This window comes from Perca flavescens, chromosome 21 (genome assembly GCF_004354835.1).
Source record: "Perca flavescens isolate YP-PL-M2 chromosome 21, PFLA_1.0, whole genome shotgun sequence".
NCBI classification, from domain to species: Eukaryota; Metazoa; Chordata; class Actinopteri; order Perciformes; family Percidae; genus Perca; species Perca flavescens.
Window position 1 is genome coordinate 25,625,192 of NC_041351.1, and position 23,019 is coordinate 25,648,210.

The following is a 23,019-nucleotide window of genomic DNA, read 5'->3' on the forward strand; positions in this document are numbered from 1 at the left end:
AACATTGCTGTTTTACATCCTGAACCACAAGGTGGAGCTATCGTCTTACACCATGGAGACATGGACATGCACTGTTCACAGAAGTCAAACACACAATGAAAGCACAAAAAATACCCGCTGGATAGAAACAGAATGTATAAGCTGTATTGCACACGCTCACTTTATTGTCTCTTATGTTCCAATGCATATTGGCACAATCTCACTTGCACTGCTGTCATATTTGTTTAATATCTGTTCAATGCTTTTTGCCCTATTCCATTTGCACATACTGTATGCAGATTCTGTACTACACTCAGTATTTATATTTGATCAATATTTTTTGTAGACTTTTTACTGTATTTTTTATGTTTATATTTTACGTATTTAACATGTAACTTTATGTGGTCTCGCACGTTTTATGCCCTATCTTGTCCCGGTCGTCTTTACAAATGAGAATTTGTTCTCAATCGGCTAACCTGGTTAAACAAAGGTTCTCAAACAAAGGAGATGTGAACACTTGCAGTTACATAACACACTGTGGATGAAGACTGTGTCCAGAGCCAGTCCATCCTTCCTGCACCATCGGTCCACGGACAGACACACATCGTTACAGATAATAACCAGAGTAACATGTAGGAATAAGTTAAAGGATATAGTGAGGAACACTACTAATTGAAGGGCTAGAAATGTAATACTTGTTTCAAATCAAAGCAGCAGCTGGTATTGTATGTAGATGAGTGACAGTGCTATTTTAACTCAGAATGTTAATGTCAGCAGGCATTCTGCTGGCATCTGCCCTGATCACTACTAACAGACGCTCAAATGAGACTCAAACTGCACACACTCCTTCTACCAAACTAATTATCTGCTACAGGGACTTCTCTGACTGCCCCATTAGCACTGCTCATACACACTAGAACTATGATTAAATACCAGAATCCATTAATGTGTGTTGATATTCAGAAACAAGGTTATGTTTTGCTGTACAGTATATCTAATGAAAGACAATAATGACAAGGCTTTTGCTTCACACACTTTATTCTGCTACAATCTGCAAAACAACTGTGGTGAGTCTGAAGTTGTACTAAGAGCTTGCAGAGATGATGTCTTCTTTGTCATTGCTGCAAGGTCTACTCAGATTCAGCAGCCTGAGACAGGGAAGGTATGGTGCCAAGGAAAGGCAAGAAAAGGTAAGGAAAAAAGCAAAGGAGAAGAATTCTTAGGCACACTGCTTCAAGTAAAGTGTTACAGAGTGAAATCATAAGGAAAGGGACTGTTGAATAGGATGTCAAAGGTACTTTGTATACAAGACAGGAAAGGGTGTTGTTGTTGATGTGTTCTTTGTTTTAATAGATAGACATTTCTTTTTACCTATGTGATGCATTTTTTGTTTTAGTTTTGATTAACAACCAATATTTTAGAACCAGGAAGCCAATTTGGTTTCAAACTCAACTATAAAAGTATTAAATGTTACCTTTCCAAACTCTCTGCTCTTGGCTCTCATCTTGTTGACCTGGGACTCAGTGACGTCTGCCCGCTCCTGTGCCTCCTCCAGCTCATGCTGCACCTTCCTCAGCTTAGCAAGATGAGCATTGGCCTTCTCCAGTTCCTTCACAGAGACCTCCAGCTTCTTCTTCATCCTCTCCAGCTGACCGCTGCTGTCCTGCTCTTTCTTCAGCTCCTCTGCCATCACGGCTGCCTACCAGAACACAGCCAGTTCAACTGGTGTTTGATTTAAAATTCATGACATATACCAAATAAAAGCTGGACCTGACAACAACAGCATCCATAGAGACAAGCAGGCATCACTGTTTCTTACAGTTATTAATCACACCATATAAAGCTGTATGTTCTAGATATGATAAAAGATCAAGTGCATAATATTTACATCAGTGATTGCCTTCTTGTCTTTTTCCTCTGCAGAGCGAGCCTCTTGGATTGCATCCTCCACCTGGCCCTGCAGCTGGCTGACATCTGCATCCAGCTTCCTCTTGGAGTTGAGGAGACTGATGTTCTGTAGCCAAAGAACAATCAAAGGTCTTTGTACTTCCCAGTACAGTTATTGTAACCCAGGTTAAAAAACTAAATAATAAGGTAACCAGTCCCACATCATTTCAACCGTATAAATATCTGGGTCAAGTGAGGTAACTTCCTGCAACATTAGCATTCACCTGGAATTTTGGGTTTCTGCAGACCTAACAAATTCACATTACAAATTCTAATATTCACTCTCTTTTCACTCTATTTTGGTCTCCACCAACTGTTGGTCTTGATTCCATTGGCCCTCACTGATACATTGTTAAAATGCTGCTCACCTGGGAGTGCAGCAGCCCTGCTCTCTCACCTTGAATACAGATAAAAAATAAGAATACATTGATAAACATAAGAATGTGCCCATGAAATTATATATATATATATATATATATATATATATATATATATATATATATATATATATATAATCTCTTTATTACGTGAAGTTACCTCAACTCCTTCCAAAGCAGTCTGGATCTCTGTCTTCTCCGTCTCACTTTGTTTCTTAGTCTTCTCCAGCTCATTGATGGCTTTGCCATTCTCTCCAAGTTGTTCAGTCAAATCAAAGATTTCCTCTAAAAATGTAACACATTTCCTCAATTAACAACCACACAGAAACAAACAATAATTATCCCAATCATGTCCACTATTGGGAGTATGCACCGCTGTCTAGTCTTTCCTTCTGGCCTCATAAAAAAGCCAAATAAATTACTATGAAAACACGACAGTCATAAAAACGTCCTTGTCTATTAGTGAATTAATGCATGTTCAAAATCATCTGATTCACTGTCAAACGTGTTTCCAGATGAAACTTCCTTTTAAGAAAGCAATATTATTTGATAGTAATATGCGTACGTTGCAGGTTTTTATTCTCTCGTTTGAGGACTTTGAGGTGCTCCAAAGCAAAGAGTTTTTTATTTGAAGAGCTCAGTGCTGAGGAAGCGAGACTCTTTCTGTGATCCATCCAGCCCTGCATGACTCTCTTCATACTTCTGCTTCCACTCAGACAGAATCTAAAGAAGACACAGGTAATCAAACAATATTGTGCATGCTTCATCATTGTTTCCTCCCATGGACTCAAAGTACATTATAGCCTTTTTATGGAAATCCACCACTATTGGTTTGGATAAGGATGGTTCGTTTGATTTTTAAGATTTGAACTTTTTGTGCTAATTGCTGTATCCTTTGTAGGATGATAACAGTAATTGCTGCTCGTACTAATAACCCAGTTCATCTATATTCCAAATAAACTCCTGTTGCTGCATGAAATGGTCACTCCATGTCAAATATGTTTATGACTTACCACATAACAGGTGTTTACAGCACCAAATGTAAAGGCTTTTATTAATTGGCTATGAGTCACTGGTATGTTAGCCTATATAAATCAACAATCGCGACAAGCAAAACATTACAAATGACAATGTTACAAACTGTTAGCATTTGTAGCTTCAGTGTTTCCTCTATGTTGAATGGCAAGTGCCGGTCCGCCACGGTTAGATTTCTCCCACCATGGTATCAGAAAAAAGCCGTCTATCAGCAGTGATTGTTAGAGAGTCGCAGAATAGCGTGGACACGTGCTTCTAAACGCGAGTGGGCACGTGTGCCACTCAGAGAAAAGGGAGAAAAAAAAGGAGACAGGCTGTCCGGAGGACCCGGTTGAGATGGAACATGTGTATCTTGAGAACTGCAAGTCCTATAGCCTAACTTATATTGTCAATTCATTTAAGCATGTGTTAGTCTATAGTGCTTGCACATTTTTAGTTTCACCTTCACCTGCTAGCTAAATTGCACGTGGCTGTTGATTCAATACAACGCCCTTGATATCATATCATGGCATAATAGGCTAAACCGTGATTATTTCATACATTCGTGTCCCGAAACATATTGGGGGAAATTCATTCAACATAATTCCAGCCAAATAACAATTAAAAGTAGGCTATGTTATTTGAACATTTATAACCTAACTAGGGGTGACCCCGAATAGTCGAAGATTCGATGCATCGATATGCGGAGCCTGATTCAACCACCAATCTCACAGTCGGATCTTCGCGGGTGTTATTATGAAACGACGATCATACCATTTTGGCAATATGGGGGTGCTCAATGTTTAATTTCACACAGAACTACTGGTTTTGTACGGTTATATTAAGTTATATACAGCCTTTAATTATGATAATGCTGTAAAAAAAACGTGAAAAGAAAGAAAGAAAAGTTCAATAAATATTTATTACGTGTGTGTGTGTGTGTGTGTGTGTGTGTGTGTGTAAATCCAACCACCCCTGTGAAAGATTTAAGTTTCATTTTCCCTGATCCGCAACAGACGAGGAGCATCAGATGAGGAGATTAACGTTACTTAACAATGTCTGGAAAAAGAAAATCTAAAGTGTGGATGCACTTTCAAATGGTAAAAGATCCAAAAAAAGTAAAATGCAAGTTGTGCCAACAGCTCATGTCCTACCACTCGTCAACAACAAACATGGCTTTCCATTTAAAACGGGTAAGTTTATTACCAATGAAGACGTTTCACTTTTTCGTATATAATGGCGCTTTTAATTTACAAATAGCAATATCATATGTTGGGACTTAAAATATGTTAGTCTTTTTTCTAGATCCACCCACAGTATCAGACTGACGACAGCCGTTCATCTAGTAGTAGTAGTAGTAGTAGTAGTAGTAGTAGTAGTAGTACCGGAGCTGCGCCAAAACTAACTCAAAGAAAGCTAGATTTGAGACCGCCATTGCCAGAGAAAAGGAAAAGAGAAATCCCGGACAAAATTGCAGAGTTTATTTCGCTTCACAATGAGGCCAGTGAATGTTGTGGAGAGATTCGTCAATTCTGATTCGAATGTGTAAATCCTTAGTCGGGGACACCCCTAAACCTAACCTAAGTGGCACTGCCTCCGTTTTGGTGTCTGCTGCGGTGCACAGCGCAGCTCGGACCGTGCGCCATAAACTCCGCTCTCAGCTCCTCTGCCAGTTGCTGCATGAACTTCCTCTGGGACATTTTACAGCTGGTGCACTCCATGGAGAGGATGTGTGTAATGATTCCAGCCAGTTGTAGCATGTATAAAGTTATATGAAAACGTAGACAGCTACCAGCCATCTAGGCTACGTGTAGGCCTACGGCGCCTTTCACAGATCGAGCGCCCGGTGCTTTTCTTCTGATTCAGAACAGAGTCCATCTACGCCGTAGCCTGCGTTACCGACTCTGGCTTTGCCTTTGGCCCATCGGTGATGCCCACTAGAGTCTGGATCGGGCCGAATTTTTCTGTTCGAGCCGGCCCGTGTCCGACAGAGCTGTGACCGAACCCGGCCCGAGCCCGACAGGCGTTAAGAAATTTGTGTCCGAGCCCAACACAGTTAAAATCTCATTTTTTTCCTCATACTAATGACACATGTAGGCTACGTTTGTTTGTGTGGAAAGCCCTTTTTTTATTAAGAAACTGTAGGAAGGCATTCGGAAATGTCAACAGATGAGTGCATCAGCGCATGGGGAAACAAGCGCACGTTAATAAGCTGTTAAAATGTTCAATGGGTTAACCTCTCGTGATCGCTTCGTTTCCGACCGTGATCAGAAAACCAGGGGAGACTCGTTACCTCCAGGGCCGACGTTATAAAATGAATAACCACTAACTCTGCTCCGGTTGCATCTACAACACGTCTGCTTCCTCTTTCTCTATCTCTCTTCTGCCCACTTAGGCTATCACCTTAATGCCCTTAATGCCCACACTTGTTACTTGAGACCGCTAGTTACGTTTCTCTGACAGAGACTATGATTATTACTAAGCAACCAAGATGCATCTTCAACCACGCAAAAGATTAAAAACAAAACCACGAAAATGGCCAAAATAGGTAAAAGTGATTGGATTTTCTTTGCCTATCGTGTAATGCATATAGCCTAAAAACTTTTAAATGAAAATACAGACTATTTTAGGAAAAGTCAGGTACCAGCAGGATTGTATTTTTTTAATTTAGCAAAGTTATTATACATATACATTTCAAAACAGGCCACAGGGGTACCATCTAGCAGCATGCTTGCAACTCAGCATTAATGGGCCACCTCTTTCTGAATTCCCCTATAACCGAGCCTTGGAGTTATTTTTCCAAAAGCCAAGAAAAATCAAATGCACACTGCAAGGCTGCCAACTTTGCCACTGAGGCAAATATGCAATTAGTTTCATTATGAATGGTTTCATACTATAGCCTACTTTGGGTTTTGGTTTCCCTATGAAGAATTTTGTAGACCTACAGTTCCTCAAAAATACAGTTCAATCAAAACGAAATCAAAATATGCCTCATTGTGGTTGAATAGTGGTGAATAAATATATTTGTTTGTGTTGCAGTGAAGTGTCCGTTCCGTTTAATACATAAAACATTTGGCGGCGGGGCGGGGCACGGGACTGGGGCGGGGCGGGCGGTTCCGACAGATCTGCCCCCACTGCTAAAAATAATCCTAGAGAAAACACTGGTAGCTTATTGTGATTTATCAGCATAATTCACTTGCAGGGTGTCTCTGTTACCTTATCAAAGCTTCTTTGCTTTTTATCCAGGCCAGCTGCCTGAGCTCACAGTGAAGTCCTGCACGGGTCAACAGCTGGCGGCTGCTCGCTCTGCCTGCATTCTGCTGCGGTTCAGCGGCTAACGAGCAAGCTAACTGCTAACAGACGACGCTGCGACCAACAACCAGTACAAATTATTTATATATGTCATTATATATGTCATTTATAAAAGGTTTCTAGTGTCAGTGTATTGGCCGTGCAGCGGCTGCTTGCGCTTTTTCTAAAATGTATGTTGGACATGATCGAAGAATGCTGCCACATCAGAGCGGCCAAAGCATCAAAAAGCTTCCCCGTACTTTCTGACAAGCGTCCTCGACACGGCGGCCAGAGCTTCTTTGCAGCTCAAGTCGGCGGCGGTGTGTACGTACAGTTAGCCTAGCAGAGCTTCCAAGTTCACACAACATGCATTAAGTAAGCTACTGAGTTAGCCTACTTCTTCGAAGATAGTTCATGTCACAGGCATTGATTGATTGTGCAACATGCAGCAATGCAACAAATCTTTGTTTCTTCTCAACGTGCCTTTTCAGTTCCTCAACTTGCTGAGTGAAGGCAAGCTTAGCCCTCAATATGAAAGAGTATCACTTCTTTCTCCTGGAGAAGACGAGAGAACTCCCCTGTTCAAGGGGTTTTAGAAAACAAGGTAAGAAAAGAGCTGGGCTCCAGATGTCTGTTTAAAATGATCGGACTCCATACCATTTTCATTCTGAAGTCTTGCCCTTGGAGCATTTATTTCAGTGATGAGATGGGTGTTCTGACCCTGTTTCGTCTTGTATTCACTCAGTTGGTCTTCCAGAGAGTGACACAGCTTCTCATAATTAATCTGTAATATTGATAGCATTATTTAATGAAAACTTTATATACCATGTTTATTGATCACATTCTAGCTTACCTTTGCCTTGACCGTGACCTCTCGGTTCCTGGACAGGTCATCCACCTCCATCTTGTACTCATTCTTCTCCTTTTCCAGCTTCTCTTTGATTATCTGTAGGTGGTCGATCTGCTCTCCCAGCTCAGCCACACAGTCAGCGTGTTTCTTTCTTAAAACTGCAGCGGTGGCCTCATGGCGGAGGGTCGACTCTTCCAGGTCTCGTCTCAGTTTCTGAAACTCGACCTCTCGCTTCTTGTTGATGTCTATGTGAGCGGCGCTGGCTCCTCCAGCCTCCTCCAGCCTCCTCCAGCCTCTCACTCATCTCCTCCAGCTCCCTGCAGAGACCACACTTTTGTTTTTCTATCTTATTCCTGGCAACACGCTCCACTTCAATCTCCTCTTCCAACTCTTCAATGTGGGCCTGAGTAAAGCAACAAAAACCTGAGATCTTTCACTTGCTCGCAGCAAATCTTCAACTAACCCTGGAGGTTTTGAAGTACCTGAAGCTCCTTGATCCTCTTCTGAGATTGGACAGCCACGATCCGCTCATCTTCAACTTTGGATACAAGTTGGCTGAATTCAAATTCTGTCCTGTCATGCAAAACCATATCATATGATAAGAGCATTATCAATATGCTCAGACACTGCACCAGTACATACCTTTTTAAGGTGCTCCTCCAGCCGTTGCATGTCATTTTCTAAATCCATTATGGATCCTTGACTTAGTTTGAGATCTCCTTCAAGCTTTCTTCTGGCCCTCTCACCTTCCATCCGGATCTTCTTCTCTTGTTCCAGAGAGCCCTCAAGCTATCACATGGACAATTAAATTAGTAAGTCATACATGCAATGATTGCCAAGAGGTGATGTCCATAGCTTACATCATCAACTTGCTGCTCCAGATTGAGCTTGGCTTTGGTCAGACAGTCGACTTGGTCTTCCTCTGTTTGCAAGTCATCCAGTGTCTGCTGGTGGGCCTCCTGCAGAGCCAGCTTCTCCTTAGATAATTTGCCGATGGTATCATCAAGACATGACATTTGGTCAGTCATATTCTTTACCTGAATGTCTAAAAAGAAGTAAATGTGTTATTAAAGGCTTGGGTTGCTGGGTTTGGTGTTCAGATGACCACCAAGCAGACCTTGTTCTCTGTGGCATATTTTTCCTTCTCTACTTTAGCCAGAGTTAGCTCCAAGTCATCAATGTCTTTATTCAGTTCAGAGCACTCGTCTTCCAGCTTCCTCTTCTTGGCGGTCAGTTCGGTGTTCACATCCTCCTCATCCTCCAGTCTCATGCTGAGTTCTTTGGTTTTGGCCTCCAACAAAATCTTGTTCTTAATCAGCCCCTCACATCTTTCCTCTGCATCTGCCAGACTCTCACTTTCCTATTAAACACAAAACACAGTTTGCATTTATGTAGCATGTTCTGGTTCTACATGACTTACTTAAACAGCTACATCTATTGTAAAATGTGTGCTTTCTTTACTCACAGAGTGAATCTGCAGACACAACTCATTCTTGTCCTGCAGCAGGGAAACCATTTTGGCTTCCAGTTCCTTCCGCTTAGACTCAGTTTCAGCACTCCTCAAGAGGGGTTTGATCTTGAAGTAGAGCTTCATCCATGGCCAGTATTTAACATTCACGAAGGAGCGAATGTTGTGCTGGAAAATGTAAATAGATTCTCTGAAAAGAGGCAGCTTGTTCTTAGTTCTTAACAGCAAACATGCAATGTTGTCTTGTCTTTGCTGTACGTGTGACGATGATCTGTGACCACAATCTATTATAACCCTAATTACCTCCTCTCCGTCATTTTCTGAAACTCCTTCCTTCTGAGAAAGCCATGACACAAGGCTTGAGTAATGGTGATGAGAGAGGCCAGTTTTTCATCCCTTATCTCCTCCAGGAGACCAAAGAGCCCTGCCTTAAAGAATACCTACAGGTAATAGAACATTTGGGCATATGTTGAGATGCTCTTGGATACTATATCAATTAACTAGTTTTCATCAATCAATTTGAAAGTATAAAGCAGGGGTGTCAAACTCAACTTCACTAAGTGCCACACTGGAAAATGAGAATCACATCAAGGGCCAGACATGTAGAGTTTATTGACATGCTTTTATTACTGCATGTCTCATATAGCCTATTTGGTTGACATAAAGCCCTAAAAAAGTTCCTTAGCCATCATATAATTTAGCAAATCAGGCAAACAATCATTCTATTTTTTTTTTTTTTTTAAATGTAATCACATGCCTAAATATGCATTCTATATGCTTCTGGGGACTTCTCCGTGAACCATCACCTTATCGTGGTGGAGAGGTTTGTGTGTCTCTGTGAACCTGAGGGCTGTGTTGTCTGGAGCTTTGTGCTCCTGGTAGGGTCTCCCAAGGCAAAGTGGTCTCAGGTGAGGGGCCAGACAAAGAATGGTTCAAAAACCCCAATGAAGAAGCAAGGTAGAGATGGAGTGACCCTGCCCGGAGGAAGCCCGGGGCCCCCGTCTGGAGCCAGGCCCAGACGGCGGGCTCGTCGGGCGAGCGCCTGGTGGCGGGTTTGCCACGGAGCCTGGCGGGCACAGCCCGAACAAGCTACGTGGCTCCCATCTCTCCAGCCCATGGGCCCACCACCTGTGGGAGGAACCGTTGGGGTCGGGTGCGATGCCACATGGGTGGCAGTGAAGGTCAGGGGCCTCGACGGACCAGACCCGGGCGGCAGACGCTGGCTCTGGGGGCGTGGAACGTCACCTCTCTGGGGGGAGGGAGCCGGAACTGGTGCGGGAGGTGGGCGCTACCGGTTAGATCTGGTGGGGCTTACCTCTACGCACAGTCTCGGTTCTGGAACCATACTCCTGGATAGGGGTTGGACTCTTTTCTTCTCCGGAGTTGCCCAGGGTGTGAGGCGCCGGGCGGGTGTGGGGATACTCACAAGCCCCGGCTGAGCGCGCTGTGTTGGAGTTTACCCCGTGGACGAGAGGGTCGCCTCCCTACGCCTGCGGGTTGTGGGGGAAAACTCTGACTGTTGTTTGTGCATATGCACCAAACAGGAGTTCGGAGTATTCGGCCTTCTTGGAGACCTTGACTGGAGTCCTGCATGGGGCTCCAGTGGGGGACTCCATTGTTCTGCTGGGGGACTTCAACGCACACGTGGGCAATGATGGAGACACCTGGAGAGGCGTGATTGGGAGGAACGGCCTCCCTGATCTAAACCAGAGTGGTTGTTTGTTGTTGGACTTCTGTGCTAGTCATGGATTGTCTATAACGAACACCATGTTCGAACATAGGGATGCTCATAAGTGTACCTGGTACCAGAGCACCCTAGGCCGAAGGTCAATGATCGATTTCATAATCGTTTCATCTGATCTGAGGCCGTATCACCATCTGGTGGTGAGTTGGGTCAGGGGGTGGGGGAAGACTCTGGACAGACCTGGTAAGCCCAAACGTGTAGTGCGGGTAAATTGGGAACGTCTGGAGGAGGCCCCTGTCCGACAGACTTTCAACTCACACCTCCGGCGGAGCTTTTCGTGCATCCCTGTGGAGGCTGGGGGCATTGAACCCGAGTGGACAATGTTCAAAGTTTCCATTGCTGAAGCTGCGGCGAGGAGCTGTGGTCTTAGGGTCTTAGGTGCCTCAAGGGGCGGTAACCCACGAACACCGTGGTGGACACCGGTGGTCAGGGAAGCCGTCCGACTGAAGAAGGAGTCTTTCCGGGATATGTTATCCCGGAGGACTCGGAGGCAGTTGCAGGGTACCGGCGGGCCGAAGGGCTGCAGCCTCTGCCGTGAAAGAGGCAAAGCAGCGGGTGTGGGAGAAGTTTGGAGAAGATATGGAGAAGGACTTTCGGTCGGCACCAAAGTGCTTCTGGAAAACTGTTCGCCACCTCAGGAGGGGAAGGGGGGAACCATCCAAGCTGTGTACAGTAAGGATGGGACACTGTTGACCTCAACTGAGGAGGTAATAGGGCGGTGGAAGGAGCACTTTGAGGAACTCCTGAATCCGACTAATACGCCCTCTATGTTAGAGGCAGAGCTGGAGGATAACGGGGATTGTCGTCGATTTCCCAGGCGGAAGTCACTGATGTAGTCAAACAACTACACAGTGGCAAAGCCCGGGATTGATGAGATCCGTCCAGAAATGCTCAAGGCTCTGGGTGTGGAGGGGCTGTCCTGGTTGACACGCCTCTTCAACATTGCGTGGAAGTCTGGGACGGTGCCAAAGGAGTGGCAGACTGGGGTGGTGGTTCCCATTTTTAAAAAGGGGGACCAGAGGGTGTGTGCCAATTATAGGGGTATCACACTTCTCAGCCTCCCTGGTAAAGTCTACTCCAAGGTGCTGGAAAGGAGGGTTCGGCCGATAGTCGAACCTCGGGTTGAGGAGGAACAATGCGGATTCCGTCCTGGTCGTGGAACAACGGACCAGCTCTTCACTCTCGCAAGGATCCTGGAGGGAGCCTGGGAGTATGCCCAACCGGTCTACTGTGTTTTGTGGATTTGGAGAAGGCGTATGACCGGGTCCCCGGGAGATACTGTGGGAGGTGCTGCGGGAGTATGGGGTGAGGGGTCTCTACTCAGGGCCATCCAATCTCTGTATGACCAAAGTGAGAGCTGTGTCCGGGTTCTCGGTAGTAAGTCGGACTCGTTTCAGGTGAGGGTTGGCCTCCGCCAGGGCTGCGCTTTGTCACCAATCCTGTTTGTAATATTTATGGACAGGATATCGAGGCGTAGTCGGGGTGGGGAGGGGTTGCAGTTTGGTGGGCTGGGGATCTCATCGCTGCTCTTTGCAGATGATGTGGTCCTGATGGCATCATCGGCCTGCGACCTTCAGCACTCACTGGATCGGTTCGCAACCGAGTGTGAAGCGGTTGGGATGAGGATCAGCACCTCTAAATCGGAGGCCATGGTTCTCAGCAGGAAACCGATGGAATGCCTTCTCCAGGTAGGGAATGAGTCCTTACCCCAAGTGAAGGAGTTCAAGTACCTTGGGGTTTTGTTCGCGAGTGAGGGGACAATGGAGCGGGAGATTGGTCGGAGAATCGGCGCAGCGGGTGCGGTATTGCATTCAATCTATCGCACCGTTGTGACGAAAAGAGAGCTGAGCCAGAAGGCAAAGCTCTCGATCTACCGGGTCAGTTTTCGTTCCTACCCTCACCTATGGTCATGAAGGCTGGGTCATGACCGAAAGAACGAGATCCAGGGTACAAGCGGCCGAAATGGGTTTCCTCAGGAGGGTGGCTGGCGTCTCCCTTAGAGATAGGGTGAGAAGCTCAGTCATCCGTGAGTAGCTCGGAGTAGAGCCGCTGCTCCTTTGCGTCGAAAGGAGCCAGTTGAGGTGGTTCGGGCATCTGGTAAGGATGCCCCTGGGCGCCTCCCTAGGGAGGTGTTCCAGGCACGTCCAGCTGGGAGGAGGCCTCGGGGAAGACCCAGGACTAGGTGGAGGGATTATATCTCCAACCTGGCCTGGGAACGCCTCGGGATCCCCAAGTTGGAGCTGGTTAATGTTGATCGGGAAAGGGAAGTTTGGGGTCCCCTGCTGGAGCTGCTCCCCCCGCGACCCGACACCGGATAAGCGGACGAAGATGGATGGATGGATGGATGTGCTTCTGGGGGAATTTCTGAGTCTCAAAGTTGGCAAATCTGCCGAATTCTGTTTGGAGTAGTGCTGTCAGTTAAATGCGTTATTAACGCCGTTAACGCAAACACATTTTAACGGCGTACATTTTTTTTAGCGCGAGATTAACGTTATTTTTGGCCTAGCAAACTTTGTAGTTTTTTTCACATGCTGTTGCAACAACTAGTAACGTTAGAAAAACTAAAACACCACACCGGATCTAGCTAGACCGGAAACAAAACAACAGGCACGCTGCACACACTTGTTTGGGCTTGCAAGCCGGTCAAAGAGTAGTAGGCTAACTTTACGTTTTGAGTGGATGGCGAGCGCGAGACGCCGAAATGGATGCCAATAAGATTCGGAATGGAAAGTTTACTTTAAAAAAGTTGCCAAATGGTTACATTGACAAGACCAAAGTGATCTGTGTGTTTTGTCGTTGTGAACTGAGCTATCATCGCAGCACGTCCAGTCTGAAATACCACTTGATGGCCAAGCACGCAGCTGATGCGAATTCTCCGCCCCCTCGTCAAAGCCAGGCGACAATGGATGACTTCTGACAGAAGCACATGGATACTACAACTAAGAAAAAACTTACTGTGAATGTTATTGTGAAATTGAACACTACAGTATATGCCAATGTTTTCAATAAAAAAACATTTGCACAAAGCAAGCCAATCCACTTTTCCATGTTGATAAGAGCATTAAAATGAGAAAAATTAATGGGACAAAAAGAAGTCAAGGGACATTTAGAATAGATACAAATTTTCGATTAATTGCAAGTTAACTATGACATTAATGCGATTAATCGCGATTAAATATTGTAATCGTTTGACAGCATTAGTTTGGAGTGTCGCGTAATTACAGTTTGAAAATCATTTTCCCGTCTTTTTGGTTTGGCACACAACTAGGTGGGCCAAAATCTATTGTAAACCTAAATTAATATGGGGGCCGAATCAAAGTGTGCGTGGCGTCGCATTTGGCCCGCGGGCCTTGAGTTTGAGAGTGCAGGACCCCCCACACACAAACTCTCCAAGAACTCTGTGGCTTCAGTGTGTCTTATGGCCCTCAAATTGAAAATTCCTTACCTTGGTATGCCCAAACTTATAGTGTGTGTGATCCACATCAATATACCCCAAGAGCTTCTCAGCAGCTTTCTTGTTGTCAATGAATTGAACATCAGGTATCACACTAGCATTCAGAACTTTGTACCTACAAGAAGAAATTTAGAAAAGTTAGTTTTTTGTTAATTTCTCACATACCTACTCTACAGCTTTACCTTTGCTTAAAATCCCCATACAGGATCCTGCCAGGGTATCCCTTCCTGCAGATCCGGATTCCTTCCAGCACACCGTTACATCGCAGCTGATGGAAAACCAAATGGTGTTCCATAATCCCTACAAGTCACCCAAAGCACATTATCATTTTTTTGATACTTTTATTGCAACTCATTCACTTAATTAACAATCCATTACAGTACAGTACAATTCTCATATCATTGCAATTTATTTATATTTTATATGTACATATTTATGCAATCCAGCCAGTGATAATAATAATAATGCAAGATAACTAAATACCTAAAGGGAAATTAAAACCAAAAGAGAGTTTTTTTTAGCCCCCGCCACATTATAATTGAGCTGCTTGAGACACTATGGTGTAATAAAGAGTGTTTGTAACATGAACTGAGATACCTGGAGTTTTAGTTTCATTGGTAATCAGACAGCGAACAAAGTGAGGATGGGTGCACTTAAGATTTGTCATCAGCTTCCCCAGGTTCTCCTGTTTGAAATTATAAGTGTCAAACTATTGTATCAAATTATTATTTTCAAAATCATGAACATTCAATATCATTTTAGTATGTGGTTACCCTAAAGAGGGCTGACACAGTCTGGAAGGATGAGGCCTTCTTTTTTGCTGCTTTTTTTACAGTTCCTCCAACAGGGATCTCTACAAGATCAAATGGTTTTATCTACATTATGTGGCTTAGCAGCAGGACTTTTAAATGGAAGAAATGTGTAGAATCTCAACAGTTCTTACCATCAGATAAAGAATAGGTAGAATAGAGGAGAGCCAACAGTTTGAGACTGGCTCTCTGGTAGAGCTGGACGACAGTCTCATTCACCAGGTCCTTGTTTTTGTCCAGCCAGCCTGTGATGCTGTAGTCCACCGTGCCAGCGTAGTGCACCAGGGAGAAGTGAGCCTCGGCCTTTGCCTTGGGCTCCTGGAAGTTGTTTGACTTCCTAAGATGTTTGTCATACAGCTTGTTTTTCAAGGTGGAGTCTGACGCCTTGGGGACCATACACTCCTCTTCAAGGATGGAAAAGATGCCCATTGGCTGTTGAGGACAGTAAAAAACATACTTTTTACAAAAACACATATACACCTATATACCAACGTTATCATTTTTTTCAACATACTATACTATAACTTATTCATAATTCATAAATAGACATACTATGCTATGGCTTTTTAGACATACTATACTATGACTTTTTTAATCACTATTTTTCGACATACTATTATACACCACATGTACACTAGGCATTTGTCCCTATACGTTTGTGTAATATGATACTTGAATAATCCAACCTTTTCAATAAGCTCTATACAAGCAGCCAAGTCCATTCCAAAGTCAATGAAGTCCCACGTGATGCCTTCCTTCTTATACTCCTCTTGCTCCAGCACAAACATGTGATGGTTGAAATACTGTTGCAGTTTCTCATTGGTGAAATTGATACACAGCTGTTCCAGACTCTTATACTGCAAAACAAACAGTTTACGGTAGAGCACGACCGAATGCTTTATCATAAAGAGTAGATACACTGCTTAATGCAAACTTACATCAAGTATTTCAAACCCGGCAATGTCCAAGACTCCGATGAAGAACTGCCTGGGCTGCTTGGTGTCCAGCATCTGATTAATGCGGAGGACCATCCACAGAAACAACAACAATAACTTTGTGATCAATCAAATCAGTGTATGAGAAATACACTGATTTGGCCAAAGCACCAATAGAGTTGTAGACCTGCACAATGCCAACACATCACACAAACAAAAGGCCTTCAAAGGACGTAACACTATCAAAGGGCATTATTGTTATACACTGTCAATCTTTTATGGAGCAGGATTCTATAACTGATTCTATATTATTACATCACAAAGTTATTGTTTTGAACATGCTAGCAAAACATATTATACAGGTCCAGCAGACAGAGAGCAACATTATCATTCTTTTGGAGTCAGGATTTTCTTTTGCTTAGGGTTTTTTATTTCTCTTTAGGCATTACGAAAATATTTGAACTTCATTTTTGTATATATGCAATTTTCAAAAGGTTTTCCACTCAAGTGGACAGCATGCATTATGAGTTTTCAACTGAAGAAATATGTATTTAACAAACCAATGAATGGAATGACACATTTTATGAAAACTATAAAATAATATATATTATCAATGCTGTTGAACTAATTTCCAGAATATTCACATATTTCAACATATTCTAATGCCTCAGCATCCTCAGATCCACTGTCCCACTGCGAGCATTGGCTGCAGCTATCCATCCTCATTGACTCCACTATCAAACATGGCACTAAACAGAAAGACTTCCATTATGCATCTATTGTGCACAAAATATTGTTTTCATTACAAAAACTGCAAGTTACATTCTAATAACATTGATGAAAAAGTTACTGCAGAGGAAGTATCTTCAGCAGTAATAGTATGAATTTTAGTTGAAATACAGGCAGTGATGCATGATGTCCTACTACATTACATTGTAACTTCCTCGCAATGTCAAATCAATACTTGGAAATGTTATTTTTATACTCTTTGGATGTTACCTGATGTTACCACATTTTATTTACCTGCTAGGGTCTAATATTATAAAAGGATTGGCAGGATATTCCTGAGCTCAGTGTGTTTCTGCCAGCCATATTAGTTGAAAAGATTTGTGTTGCATTTACGGCGGTCGGTCAGTGGGTGGCAGTGTTTGGCAAGGCGCACCAGGGTCCACTGTTGATGTGCAACTAATGTCTACCAGACACTAGAAGACTCTACTTTGAACAGAATCTGAAAAAGACTAAAGTCTGACACCATCTCACATCTAAAGACAATCATCTCACTTTAAAGAAACTTACAATTGAGAACAGAATTAGGTGTGGTGGTGCTAAACACATCCTAGCCTAGATATTAAAGGAAAGAGGGCATTTTCCATTTTTGCAAGAAACTTCATTCCGACCCCCAAGTACCTGCTGAACAGTCTGTCCTTTGGTCACATACTCGTTCCCAACCTTGACTCGGGGGTAACACAGCGCCTTCAGCAGCTCCGCAGAGTTCAGAGCCATCAGGAACGCTGCTCTGTCAGCCACTGAGCAAAGTAAACGATCCAGTAAGAAAATTATATAAAGCAGAGTGAGATGGAAGAGAAGTAAAGTTGGATGAGAAGTAGAAAAAAAGATTTAAAAAAAAGATATTTACATAAGGAAAACATAAAGGACTGTCATAATAAAAAGAACAAAAACAAACAGGCAGGAGAGAAGGAGTTAAAGAGTTACCCTCTGTCCCGTCGGGCTCTGCCTGCTCATCTCTCTGCTTCTGCTTGAACTTCATATTCCCATAATGCATCACAGCACCTGTTAGCTTGTACATGCCAATCCTCTCCTCTGCAGTGAAGCCCAGGGTCTCGATGGCGCTCTGAAAGTGCATCATAACAGGGCTGTTGTCAGACTCTGTGCATGTGGAAAAGAAAAGATTGTAAATCGGACTTACATCCGTGTCCATCAGTTCCTCACTGTCATCAATACTGGCCACGCTGATCTCCCCTTGACTAACGAATGGGAAGTCATATGGGTTGGTGGAGATGAGGAGAGTCTCTGGATGGAAAAATAATGTGCAAGTCAAATCCAAGCCAAACAATAAACAAGACGTGCCCAAAGATATGTTACCTATCAACTCAGGCTTCTTGTTGGACATGACCTGGTAGAAAATATGGTAACTCCTCTGTGCAGACAGCTGAAACGTTACTCTGGACTTTTCCAACAAATCTATCAAAAGAAACAAGACTGACTTGAACTAAAGACTCTCACTACAAAATATGACATGTCTTGATTGTATTCTAACCAACTAGTCCTCCAACAGATACAATCACATTGTCGATTGTTCTTCCTGGAGCAGGGCGGTATTTAGAAAAATCAAATATCACAATATTTTTGACCAAATACATCAATGTGGATATTGTGGCAATATTGAAGGGTTGACTAATGGTGGTTTCTCGAAATATTTAAACAATGAGATAAATAGCCTAATCATCAATGATGTGCATTACCCACTTAGTCATTATGACTAAGTGGGTAAAGGCCAATAATTAAACAGCTAGAACAGTCTGATAAGTTCAGAAAAAAATGACATCACTTTACTGTAATACAGCTTTTAAAACCAGGAAAAGACAATGTGTGCCATATCACGATATTACAATATGCAAAATTTAATGTGATATCTAGCCTCATATATCAATGTTGATATAATAATGATATATTGCCCAGCCCTAGTTCTTACTCTCTAATACAACCCACAGGAGACTTTTCCTAAATAAGTGCTTGTAGCAGTTACCTAAATGTAACGCTCACAGTTTGGTTAGGTTAAGGGAAATAGTATGATTTGGGTTAAAATTACTACGTGTGTTACGTAACTGCAGTTAAGTATGGGATGTAGTTGCCGCACTTAACTTACAAGTTAACTTCCGTATGTTAAAATAGGTCAACGTTGACTTTGGGTTAATCCCCCCGCCTCCCTGAATCATCCAGACACAGAATCTTTCGCTCTTTATAGTACCGTCACCTCACTTCTTCCTTTGCTCCTGTCATAATGACTAAGGCCACTAGAGAGCACAGCAACAATAATTGTAAATAGTCATATTAACTGCTTGTTAAAATGACCTATGAGGTTGTTGTTGTTGTGATTTTGTTTGGGGGGTGGGGGGTATCTCATTCTAACTCACAAGTTTCAATATCTGCAGAAGCCAGTTTCCCTGTGGTTCCAAAGTGGATTCTTATGAATTTGCCCTGAAAAAGAAGGACAAAAAACTAATTACTAATTACTAAAACTAATTATTGATGTAGGAAACAAGGTGACAAATCAGAAACGTGTATTAACAAACTTCCCATCTTTTCACTCAAAAAACGGGAGGAATTATCGTTTCTGAGAGTTTTTCCAAAAGCCTCGAGCAGTGGGTTAGCAGAGATGATTTGGTCCTCCAGATTCCCCTACAGCAAAAAAAAACAACACCATGTGCTCACAAATGAGTGCAATGGAAGGGTATTCGTAGACTTCTTACAACACTATTACTATACAACTACTATAAAATCATTATAATATTACATGTAATTTTCCAGAGGCAGCAGCATCTTTCTTCCTGTCCCCAGACCCTGCGATTGTGGCAAAGTACTGGATGACCCGTTTGGTGTTGACAGTCTTTCCTGCACCAGATTCTCCACTACACAACAAAAGAAACACAACAGAATGTTTTTATTTCCTCTGACAAAAAGCTTCAAAGATAGGTTTGGATGTATTTGCATGGACATGAAGCTTACGTGATAAGGATGGACTGGTTTTCTCTATCTACAACAAATAACACCACAGTCACATCAGAATGCATGGCGTCACAACCTTAATCTTACAAACAACTCAATAGATCCATTTTCAGTTTACCAGTTAGCATGAGCTGATAGGCATTGTCGGAGATGGAGAAGGTGGAGCCTCCCGGCGCTTTCTGCCCCCGTAGGCTCCCACCACCTGTTGGCTGTACACTGGGAGCCGCTTGTAAGGGTTCACAGTGACGCAGAACAGTCCAGAATAGGTCTGAAACAGATCAAATAAAACATTCCTTTGAGTAAGCATGGATTTGGTGAATTGCACGTCAAAAGATGTTTAGAATCTTGATCAGATTTCTGTAGATATCTATGCATCTGCAGGGAAGACAAGAGGGCCCATTTCATGTCAAGGAGGTGCCGCCTGTATGGAAGCATCTTTAGTTCACTTTCTCCTCTCCTTTATTCAGGTGTTTCTTTTCATTTGTCATCTGTGCAGCCCCGTATTCTCTGCATTATCTCAAAGCCACATAGCCCATATTTAAGGGCTCATATCATGCTCATTCTCAGGTTCATACTTCTACTATAACCTCTGTGATGATCGTTGTCCCTGAATAAAAAGCAGCGTTTACTTCCTGCCTGTGTCAGGGCAGACAACTTATTTCTAATGTTGGTGTACACGGTGTGTGTTGAGCATTGTGTGGCAGTGATCATGTTGCAGGACTCACAAAAAAATCATCACGTAAATCATCCAGGCTGCGTAACGCTCTTTGAGGTTGTACAGCACGGCGGCCTCATTCAGGTGGGTCATCGTGGCCATGTCCTCCATCTTGTCAAACTTAGGCGGGTTCATGGGAAAGAATTGGTCATCCTTCACTGTTACAACCTGTGAAGAGAGGCGTGGCCTTCATCAGCAGATCAATGTGGAGCGCGGAGGGCTGATCTGCCTCGCCCACAGCCAACGTACCTGTCCTGCATCCGTTTTAATGGTTGCTGTGCCGCTGTCTTTGCTCTGCAGAATGCCTTTAATAAACAGCTCCTTTTGATCCACCACATACACTGCAGTTCTGGTATCGAAGGGCCTGTTCTGGGTTTCCATTCTATCTCGCACAGGCCTCCTCAGGAACGGGGCAGCCTCCCCAAACAAACTCATTTCAGCATCAGAACTCATCTCTGCAACACACCCAGAGGGGACTGGAAGGCCAACTCTTCCCTTTGTGGGCTACAACAGGTCTGCTTATGTATCATCCACCTAGACACTTGACACTGAATCAGAAACAAGATCAAATCCTGACAGTAAAGTCAGTAACACCCACACAACAAAGAAGCCCCAGCACAAGTTCCAGCTGAAAGATGTGTACGGCTTTTATAAAGAGACACAGCAAAAACCTATATTTAGGTCACAACCTCTAATGAATGTGGGTGGAGAGAAGTGATTAGTTTGGCATGTGATATCATGGAGATGTCACCGAGCTCTTGTTATAAATCTGTTGCGGTGAGCAACTACAGCTCAAGAAACAAGGGAATGCCAAAGGAAGGTGACCTCTGGCAGAGATCAAGTGCTCACGGAGATGCTGAAATGTCCCGAGCTTGCAGACACTGACACAGTGTTTGTTCAGCATCTTCACTGCTGTTTTTAGAAGATAAAAACTAAACCGTATGCATCTCTGCGACTAGCAGCTATTTTAGGATTTGAAGCTGACATATCTAGCACAGAAAGACATTCTTCATACAGTATGTGCTTCCACTGGTCTATGGCACAGCTTAACAGGCACAGTAATAAAAGGTTCTGTGGATCAGACAGTGTATTTTCATTTTATTTTCACTTTATTTGAGAAGCACGGTCTGTCTTTGTTTAAGTGTTAGCCAAAATAGCAGCAGAAGTACATAAACCAACACAGAACCTCCACAGAAAAAAACAAAAATATTTAGACATTTAAAGACAATATAAACACATTTCTCATCAACAAAATAAAACCATACATACAGACAACTGTATCTCTCCATAACTATCTGTTTAAAGTAATCTGAATAAGAATGTTTTCGGGGGAATACATTTGCTGTCTTTCTGAAAGTTAATATAATAAGTCCAGATAATAATATAAGTCCAGAGCTGGGGTCAGGATGGGACTAGCCTAGCTTATTAGCACTATGAGAGTCATGTTCTTTGACTTCTCCAGTGCTTTCAACACCATCCGTCCGGCTCTACTGGGTGAGAAGATGACTGCGATGCAGGTGGAGGCCCCCATCGTGTCCTGGATTGTTGATTACCTGACGGGCAGACCACAGTACGTACGCCTAAAGAACTGTGTCTGACAGGGTGGTCAGCAACACTGGGGCTCCACAGGGGACTGTCCTCTCTCCCTTCCTCTTCACCCTGTTCACCTCGGACTTCAACTACTGCCACCTTCAGAAGTTTTCTGATGACTTAGAAATAGTTGGCTGCATAGAAAAGGGTGATGAGAATGAATACAGGACTGTTGTGGACAACTTTGTCACTTGGAGTGAGCTGAACCATCTGCAGCTCAATGTGACAAAAATGAAGGAGCTTGTAGTCGATCTGAGGAGGGCAAAAACATCTGGGACCCCTGTTTCCATTCGTGGGGTCCCTGTGGACACTGTTGAGGAGTACAAGTACCTGGGGGTGTACTTAAACAATAAACTGGACTGGACTAGACAAAGTCGACTCTTTTTCCTGAGGAGGCTGAGGTCCTTTAACATCTGCCGGACAATGCTGTCATGTGCTGGGGCAGTGGGATGAAGGTCGCAGACACCAATAGACTGAACAAACTGATCAGGAGGGCTGGTGATGTTGTGGGGAGGGCTGGTGATGTCGTGGGGGAGGAGCTGGACACACTAACGATCGTGGCTGAGAGGAGGATGCTGTCCAGGCTTCAGTCCATCTTGGATAATGTCTCCCACCCTCTCCACGACACGCTGGCCCAGCAGAGGAGCACCTTCAGCAGAAGACTCCTCTCACCCAGATGCACCACTAAACTCATCAAACTTTACAACGCCTCCCTCAGAGAGTCACACACCCCCTCTCTGTAATCATCTCAAACAAAGACAATCACTTCTCTTTTTTTATCGCACTAAAATCATCTCAACATAGACAATCATTTCTCTTTTTTATTGCACTATTTGCACATTAACGCTGTACATTTCATATTTTATATATTATTACTGTATATTTGTTTTTATTATATACAGTACAGGCCAAAAGTTTGGACACACCTCATTCAATGCGTTTCCTTTTTATTTTCATGACTATTTACATTGTAGATTCTCACTGAAGGCATCAAAACTATGAATGAACACATGTGGAATTATGTACTTAACAAAAAAGTGTGAAATAACTGAAAACATGTCTTATATTTTAGTATCTTCAAAGTAGCCACCCTTCCATC

General features: G+C 43.3%; 1 pseudogene; it reads right to left on the minus strand.

Annotated features, from left to right (window-relative positions):
- Nucleotides 1–1,043: 1,043 nt before the first annotated feature.
- Nucleotides 1,044–20,783, minus strand: LOC114547720 (myosin-1-like; annotated as a pseudogene).
- Between the last annotated feature and the right edge of the window lie 2,236 nt (nucleotides 20,784–23,019).